The sequence below is a fragment of the Rana temporaria genome, chromosome 5, assembly GCF_905171775.1.
Source record: "Rana temporaria chromosome 5, aRanTem1.1, whole genome shotgun sequence".
Classification (NCBI taxonomy): domain Eukaryota; kingdom Metazoa; phylum Chordata; class Amphibia; order Anura; family Ranidae; genus Rana; species Rana temporaria.
The window spans coordinates 354,540,705-354,549,456 of NC_053493.1; positions in this window are offsets into that span (position 1 = coordinate 354,540,705).

Below are 8,752 nucleotides of genomic sequence, written 5' to 3' on the forward strand. Positions count from 1 at the left end.
CAGAAGAACAGGAAGTGAGGATTTCTCAGAAGAAATAAGGACATTTAAAAGCAAAATGGAAGGATGAGGTAAGTGAAGGAGGACTGCACTAAGGTAAAGGAAGCTATTTAGAGAATTTTTTTTTACCTTTACAACCCCTTTAAGCCCCGGACTATTTTGTTGCTAAAGGACCAGGCCCCTTTTTGCGATTCGGCACTGCATCGCTTTAACTAACAATTGTGCCGTGGCTCTCAAACAAAAGTGACGTCCTTTTTTCCCCACAAATAGAGCTTTATTTTGGTGGTATTTGATCACCTCTGCGGTTTTTATTTTTTGCTCTATAAACAAAAATAGAGCGACAATTTTGAAAAAAAATCAATATTTTGTACTTTTTGCTATAATAAATATCCCCCAAAAAATATATAATAAAACATTTTTTTTCCTCAGTTTAGGCCGATACGTATTCTTCTACATATTTTTGGTAAAATATTGATTGGTTTGCGCAAAAGTTATAGCGTCTACAAAATAGGGGATAGTTTTATGGCATTTTTATTAATAATTTTTGTTTTACTAGTAGTGGCAGCGATCAGCAATTTGTATCGTGACTGCAACGTTATGGCGGACACATCAGACACTTTTGACACTATATTTTGGGACCATTGTCATTTTTACAGCGATGGGTGCTGTAAAAATGCACTGATTACTGTGAAAATGACACTGGGAGTGAAGGGGTTAACCTGTTGGGGAGCGCTGAAGGTGTTATGTGTGACCTAATGAGTGATTCTTACTGTGTAGGGGCGTGGCTTGGCGTGTCACGTCACTGATCGTCGTTCCCTATGACAGGGAACAGACGACGATCAGTGACAGTCTGACTAGGTAGCAAGGGGAGATGTTTGTTAACACTTACCTCTCCCCGTTCTTCAGCCCTGTGACCCGATCGTGGGACACCGGCGGCGATCGGGTCCCGTGGTCACGGAGTACCCGACAGGGTCGCGAGTGCGCTGCCCACGGCTGTGCACATTAAAGAGGACGTACCTGTACGCCAATGTGCGCAGCCGTGCCATTCTGCTGTTGTACATTGGCGGTTAGCAAGTGGTTAAAGAAGTTATAATAGCCTTAAAAAAAACATCATATAATAGAGAGTAGGTATCAGCAGATTGGATTTGGATTTATCTTCTGTTCATTTACTTTCATTTTGTTAATTGATGAAAAATAAACTAACAAAACTTCTATTCCTGAACACATTCTTCATTTACAGCTTTTTCACACCTGCCTAAACATTTTGCACAATACTGTGTGTGAGCAGAAAACTACAGACTGTGGCCCAGATTCACGTAGGGAGCGCGTATTTGTGAGCGGGCGTAACGTATCCTATTTACGCTACGCCTCCGCAACTTTGACAGGCAAGTGCAGTATTCACAAAGCAAAGTTGCGGTGGCGTAGCGTAAATAGGCCGGCGTAAGCCCGCCTAATTCAAAAATGGAACATGTGGGCGTGTTTTATGTTAATCTATTGTGACCCCACGTAAATGCGCCGTCCGTGAAAGTATCCCAGTGCGCATGCTCCAAATTAACCCACAAAAAGCCAATGCTTTCGACGTGAACGTAAATGACGCACAGCCCTATTTGCGAACGACTTACGTAATCGACGGAAAATTTGACGCTGGCCCGACGTCCATACTTAACATTGGCTGCGCCTCATATAGCAGGGGTAACTTTACGCTGGAAAAAGCCTAATGTAAACAGCGTATCTGTACTGCGACGGCCGGGCGTACGTTCGTTCGTAAATCAGTGTAGAAACCCCTAGCGGCCAGCGTAAATATGCAGTTAAGATACGACGGCGTAGGAGACTTACGCTGGTCGTATCTTAGAGAAATTCTGGCGTATCTGATTCTTTGAATCAGGCGCCAAGATACAACGCCTCAGACTCAGAGATACGACGGCGTATCTGGAGATACGCCGTCGTATCTCCTACGTGAATCTGGGCCTGTGTGTGTATGAGGCAAGTGAGCATAGCTGAGAACTCAGATGCAGTTTTCAAAAAAGTTACAGGCTGCTTTCACACCAGCGGCAATGTTTACTGCCCTCCTGAAAGTGATCCACAGTATATAGCTTTTCAGAGGGTGGTTAAAGGAGGTTTGCAAGCATTCAGGAGGCTATACTGCTACCTTCTGATGCCTGTTTTTGTTTTTTTGCCCTATTTTTTTGGTTCATGGTTGAAGTCCCATTTGCAGATAGTTTGCAGGTGGTGCTGCCTGTGAAACTTGACATGTTGTGTTTAAACTGCCATGATAAGCACTGGAAGTCATGGAGACCCGTGTGGAAGGAGTCATAGGATGGGTGAACAAAAGTACTTGTAACTCCGTCCTTGTAGCACAGTGGCTCTCAACCTTTGTAGTGCCATGACCCCTTGATAAAATTTCCCAAGTTGTGGGGACCCCTAACAGTAAAATTATTTTCGTAGCGTGGGTTGTCAGCACCCAAGGCAAGACAAGTAATTTGCGCCCCTAACCCACAAACATTTAGCGCTCCCTGAGTCCCTTCCACTCGTTCAGTATTAAAACCCCTTATGGTACATTTAAGGATGTACCACTCTTTCTCTTTGTTCTTTTTTTTATCTCTCTCTATTCCAATTTCTTGTTTTTTCACATCTCTCTCTAGCCCTCTTTCTTGTTCTTTCTCTTAATCTTTTCCTATCCCTTCCATGTATTCTCTATTTTTATTCCTTACTCCTTGGTGGTGGGGAATGGGATGAGTGGCAGTGCTGGTGTAAGACTGGGAGAGCGGTGTGGGCTTCAGGAACAGCCCAGGATTTGGTGACCCCTGGCAAATCATCATTTGACCCCCGAGGGGGTCCTGACCCCCAGGTTGAGAACCACTGTTGTAGCAGGAACATCCTGACCAAAAATATACTGAATATACTCAACATGTTCTCATGTTCTATAAAAAGTGCCCAGGGTAACTGATGTAACAAATGTAACCAAAATATATATATAAAATAAAGTACCTTTAATGCTCCTTTTATTGTACCAGCAATTTCATAGCATATACAGTATGATATCATATGAAACATGCAAGTAATGCTGCTAAGCAGATGTAAAAATATCTGGATGTGTAGAGATGGAAATGCTGGTAATGTCATGCATGCACGACGAGGGAAGCAGTTCTGGTCTTCTTATTATGGAAATATTGAACACGCCAAGCAGGTAAATAGATGGAAATAACAAACTGATTTCTGAAAAAAAGAGGACAATGAAGAAGTGACAAACATTTCACAGGTCACTTTACATTTACAGACATGAATGGATAATTGTATTTTTATGAGAGCTTTGCGTAGCCTAGCGAGTTATACCTCATGATGATGAATGGCTCAGTGCTGGACTGAATAAAATTAACGTACCACAAATATTTTAAATATACTGTATGTAAATATATACTATATTAAAGCTTGACTGGTTATTATAATATACAGGTGTTAAATATAGGAATACTTCTATTTTTTTTTATCAGGCTGGACCAATAGAAATTCTGCATCTGATATATATTGGAACAATTTATGACCTGCCCTTTATAATAACCACGTTCCCCTTTGCTCCTTTTTTTTAGCTAGAATAACTTTTTCTTGATTACCTCATATGGTAAAACAAATAAGACAGTGAGGCCTATTTCTAAATACAGAGAAAGAAAAATTCTTTGAAAACTGGACAACTTATGCCTCGTACACACGTCACAAAAGTCCGCCGTGAGTCCGTCGGCAGTCCGACGGAAAGAAAGAGAACAGGTTCTCTACCTAAGTCTGTCTGACTTCCGACAAAAAAAGTCAGATGGAGGCTACACACAGCCAGACTTTCCGAGGAAAAAAAGCCTGTCTGACTTTTTTTCTCGGAAAGTCCGGCCGTATGTACGAAGCATTACTCAAAGCTTCCAGTGAGATGCATTGTATTCTCCAGAGAAATTAATTGTAAGTATAATATATATATTTGTTGTCATGGGTAACGATTCAGTTTTTGTAATCATGTTTTATGTCCTGTTTAAATGAATAAGCCTCAATATGGTAACAACATGGTCAAGATTCTGGCATATAAGGCTAGTGAAATTTACATGCAAAGGACATCAGAACTGTAAGTAGCCCAGACATACTACCAGGGCCATCTTAATAGCATCATGGGCCCCTGGGCAAAGTAATGCTATGGGGCCCTGTAATGGTCACCACCTTTTACGATATTCCATTCCATCGTCCCACGACAGCTTATCCGACACTCCAACCATCCAACAGACATCAGACACGATCCATCTCATTTCCCAGAATAGACAAGACATACGCTCTGTTCTCTGGTTTCAAAATGTATGAATGAATACTTTTAATGGTATCTTAGCTTTCTTATATACAGTACAAGCATGTTACAGTTAGTCACAGGGACAAAGACACACTCCACCCACACATCACACAATGGGGGGGCTTCAATACACCTTCTCTTAGACAATGACATTCAGTTGAGTTAATTATTAGTCATTATCCAGACAGCCTGTCTCCGCATACAGCTTGACAAGTCACATTCCACACACAAAACAGTGTTATAAGCATACATAATGAAAGGTCTTAGGAGCAGACCTAATTAGCATAATGGACAAAAAACACATTCCTTTACTAAACATAATTGACATGCTAATTCCCTACCCCTGAAAGGAGACATCTGACCTTTCAGACTTAATCAGTACAATAGACACAACACAGTATTAGCATCACACAATGGACAATGGAATGTCTTTCAGGAGCCTATTGACCTGTTGTGGGTCAGCATGAAATCACCTGTAATATGTCCAGATCTCCTGCAATACATGAATTATCAGTTATCAGTCACCCTGTGCCCAAAAGGGGCACAGGGTGACCCTAGACCCAAGAGTCATTAGTGACGCTGGCACAGGAGTACCCCCATCCTTCAAAAGTCTCTGGGTGTCACGGGTCATTCCGTTACAGGCCCCTACAAGTCTGCCCCAATTTACACACCTACTCTCAAGAATGAAAGTACAATATTTCTACTTTACAGTGTGTCACTTGCTGCTGTCCCCTGCCACCAGATTCAGCATGTCACTTGCCACCGTCACCTGCCTCCAGAGTCAGCGTGTTACTTGCCACCGTCACCTGCCTCCAGATTCAGCGTGTCACTTGCCACCGTCACCTGCCACCAGATTCAGTGTGTCACTCGCCACTGTCACCTGCCACAAGATTCAGCGTGTCACTTGCCACCGTCACCTGCCACCAGAATGTAGGGAGTTCTGCTCCAACTCAGGACCTAAAAACAAGGTAAGTCCAAGGAGTACTTAGTAATGATAAAAAAAAGGAAAAAGAGAAATTTAAGTAAGGTACTCGAGGACTTTGTGGGGGAGCAGTGAATCGTCTTCGGGATTAGAGCAGCCAAAAAAAAAAAAAGCAAATACAAAGTAATACAGAAGTCTCTAACCAACAGCTGAGGAACCTTTGTGTGTTACTAGGTAGTGAGTTTTGCTCTGGGAGGCAAAGTACAAAGATACCCACTGTGTATAGATTTTAGACGTGTCTAGGTAGAAGCCCCTAGGTCTAGGGGTGGCAGGCTAGACTTTTCAAATAACTGCGGTAACTGGGTCTACTCGTCCTACTTGGTCATTGAGGAGAGCAGGGCTTTAGGGAGCCTCCAAGAAATAGCTTAGGAGTCAAGGGCTAAGGATGCGCTGGAAGTAAGGGAGACTGGAGTCTCTTAGTGGAGGAGGATTAGATAACTTCTCTGTGGTTGGAGAGATGGGAGCAGGAGCATCATGAGACCTTAAGTCACTCAGAGCATAAAACCATTCTGCAAGCAAGTAGACCATTAATAATAAGGGAAGGGAAGGAAGGAAGGAAGGAGGGAGAGGGGTTGTGGATGGGATGGAAGGAGTTGGGGAAGAGGGCCTAGAGCTAGCAGTATTTAATATTAGTTACTATGGGAACTGTAGAATACAGTCTTAACGATATCATGAGGGGAACAGTATATGGATACTGTTCAGGAAGTGGCACCCAATGTATTTGCCAGAAGGGAAAATTGTAGGTCGTAGAAAGTTAAAGGGTAACTCCACTTTCGTGGGGGGATAAAAACAGCAAATAAAGAAAAGATAATATAGCGTGTACAATTACGTTACAAGTCTTAATGTAATTGAATGTCATTAAAAATTATCTTTCGTTTTCAATCTGTCTAAGACAGGTACAGTATTTGCACCCACTTCCGGGAACAACTCGTGCGGCAGACACACCACCCTACTGCACCCCCCACTGTCTCCTGGGAAATACACTGTTCCCAGGAGAGAGTGGGGACCAGTGATGGCGCGGCGCGCTACTTGCGCAGTAGGGAACCCAGGGCAGTGAAGCCGCAACTCTTCACTTCCGGATTCCCTAACCGAGGATGGCGGTGGGTGCAGCCGAGGGATGAGCGATTGCTCGTCCTCGGCAGACAACATCGTGGGCGCGCTGGACAGGTAAGTGTCCATTTTTTAAAAGTTAGCAGCTGCAGTATTTGTAGCTGCTGGCTTTTAAAAAAAAATTAGGCATCCTATGCATTAGGGGGAAAAAACAGCTTGCACTCTCCACCCCCCCGAGCCCCCATTTTACTTTCCTGAGCCCCGAATCTCCGTGGGCGCGATCCCACGTCGCTCTCTCAATTTCTGAACAGCTCCTCATTGGATAGATTAATAGCAGTGCAGCTATTAGCTCCCACTGCTGTCAATCAAATCCAGTGACGCGGCTGCCGGGGCCGAGTTATACACTTGGCGGCTATGCAAGTGTATAACACGGGAGCGCACCCGCAAGGTAACCCCCTCAGGAGAGAGCTTCCCAGAGGGGATTAGCTCTTGCGGGGAGGAGCCGAGACAGCCGCTGTGAGACACCAGAAGAGGACGTTCGGGGCCACTCTGTGCAAAACGGACTGCACAGTGGAGGTAAGTATGACATGTTTGTTATTTAAAAAAAAACAATATGAACCTTTTCTATCACTTTAAGTGGTGGATGTACAGTATACAAATTATTTTTGGAGAATAAAGATATTGCTTAATATCACTTTAAAATAACAAAGAGATAAAATCAGTCTTGTAGTCCTCTACTAAGAACAGATTTTTTTAAGTGGTCCAAAAAGTCCCTCTAAACTATTTGATATGATTTCCTTCACCTATTTTGTTTGTCCATTGAAACGTCAAAGTAAATAATTGTTAGACTGCCACCCTGTACAGCAGCAGGCTTACAATGACAGTTCTCTGAAAACAAATGGGATCTCTTCTTCATTTACACACCTTGACCCAATCACTGAGCACTGCCAACAGCAAATTCTTTATGGCTTAGTGGCCTCCTTGAATCTGTAAATTTAGTGATGCTTGGTACTGCAAAACTGTGTACAATTTAGATTTTATCACACTTTCTATGTTTTCCCATAGCATTTAATAAAGTATGTCAGCAGTTTTTACTTTCAATTATGTCTCAAGATGCCGAGGAATAATTTTCTTCTTAGAACATCGGACCGCATCAATTAAGGTGATCAGAAGGTTATCTTGTTGATGTAATCTCAATTCTTATCAGCTTAGGAAGTTCCATTCTATGTCTTCATTTCTTGACTTTATTTGTTATCCTTGAAGGATTGTGAGTGCACATATTTTACTGGTAGACTATAATAGCCGAAAGAAGTTTCTTTTTTTTTTTTTTTATGAAAATTTAAAGGGAAACACTAGTCTATAACAGAAAAGGCTTTTAATGCAATATCTTGTATTATATAGTGACTTTTTTCCAGAGTCTCTCCTTTTTTGATATTTCAGTAATTTCTCTGAGATACTGATTGAACACGCTTCCCACCCCACATCAATGCACAGGACTAAGCTAGCACAAGGGGGTTAAGCAGAGTACATTGTGATTGTGGCTCTTCTGGTGTAAGCTGCAGGGCTTGGCTGTCAGCTGGATCTTGCCCTGTGTGTCAGCAGTGCTACAGTGTGAATGGTTCATAAACACATCATAAGAATATTGTTACAATATATTTTGTTTTTCAGGTTGTATGAATGAAGCAGTGTTTGCAGGTTTATTTTTTTTAAGTACTTTGTAACAATTTTGTCATGTCATTTTATCTTCTCCTCCGCTGTCTTCTCTGTTTCCTCTTCTTCCGGGATCCACCGCGGGGGCCTGGTCTTCTCTTCTAGCGATGTTGACACGACGAGCTCTCCCGCTGTAATGCCGTGTGAGCGTTGTGCAAATACTTACATAGGCATGGGGGGAATCTGATGTAACAAGGGGTGGGGTCGCCGGATGGCATCACCCGGTGACCACGCCCCATGCCTATATAAGTCGTTGCGCAACGCTCACACGGCATTACAGCGGGAGAGCTCGTCGTGTCAACATCGCTGGAAGAGAAGACCGGGCCCCCGCGGTGGAGCCTGGCAGAAGAGGGAACAGAGAAGACAGCGGAGGAGAAGACCAGGCCCCGCGCTGGAGCCCAGCAGAAGAGGGAACAGAGAAGACAGCAGAGGAGAAGACCGGGCCCCGCGCTGGAGCCTGGCAGAAGAGGGAACAGAGAAGACAGCGGAGGAGAAGACCGGGCCCCGCGCTGGAGCCCGGCAGAAGAGGGAACAGAGAAGACCAGCTCCCCCCCGGCAGAAAACGGCGGAGAAGGCTGGACGCACCCCCCCCAATGTAAAACAGCTTAAAGGGGGAGGGTGCCCCGGTAGAAGGCGGCGGTGAAGTCCAGCTCCCCCGGCAGAAACCGACGGAGAAGACCGGGCGCACCCCCCAA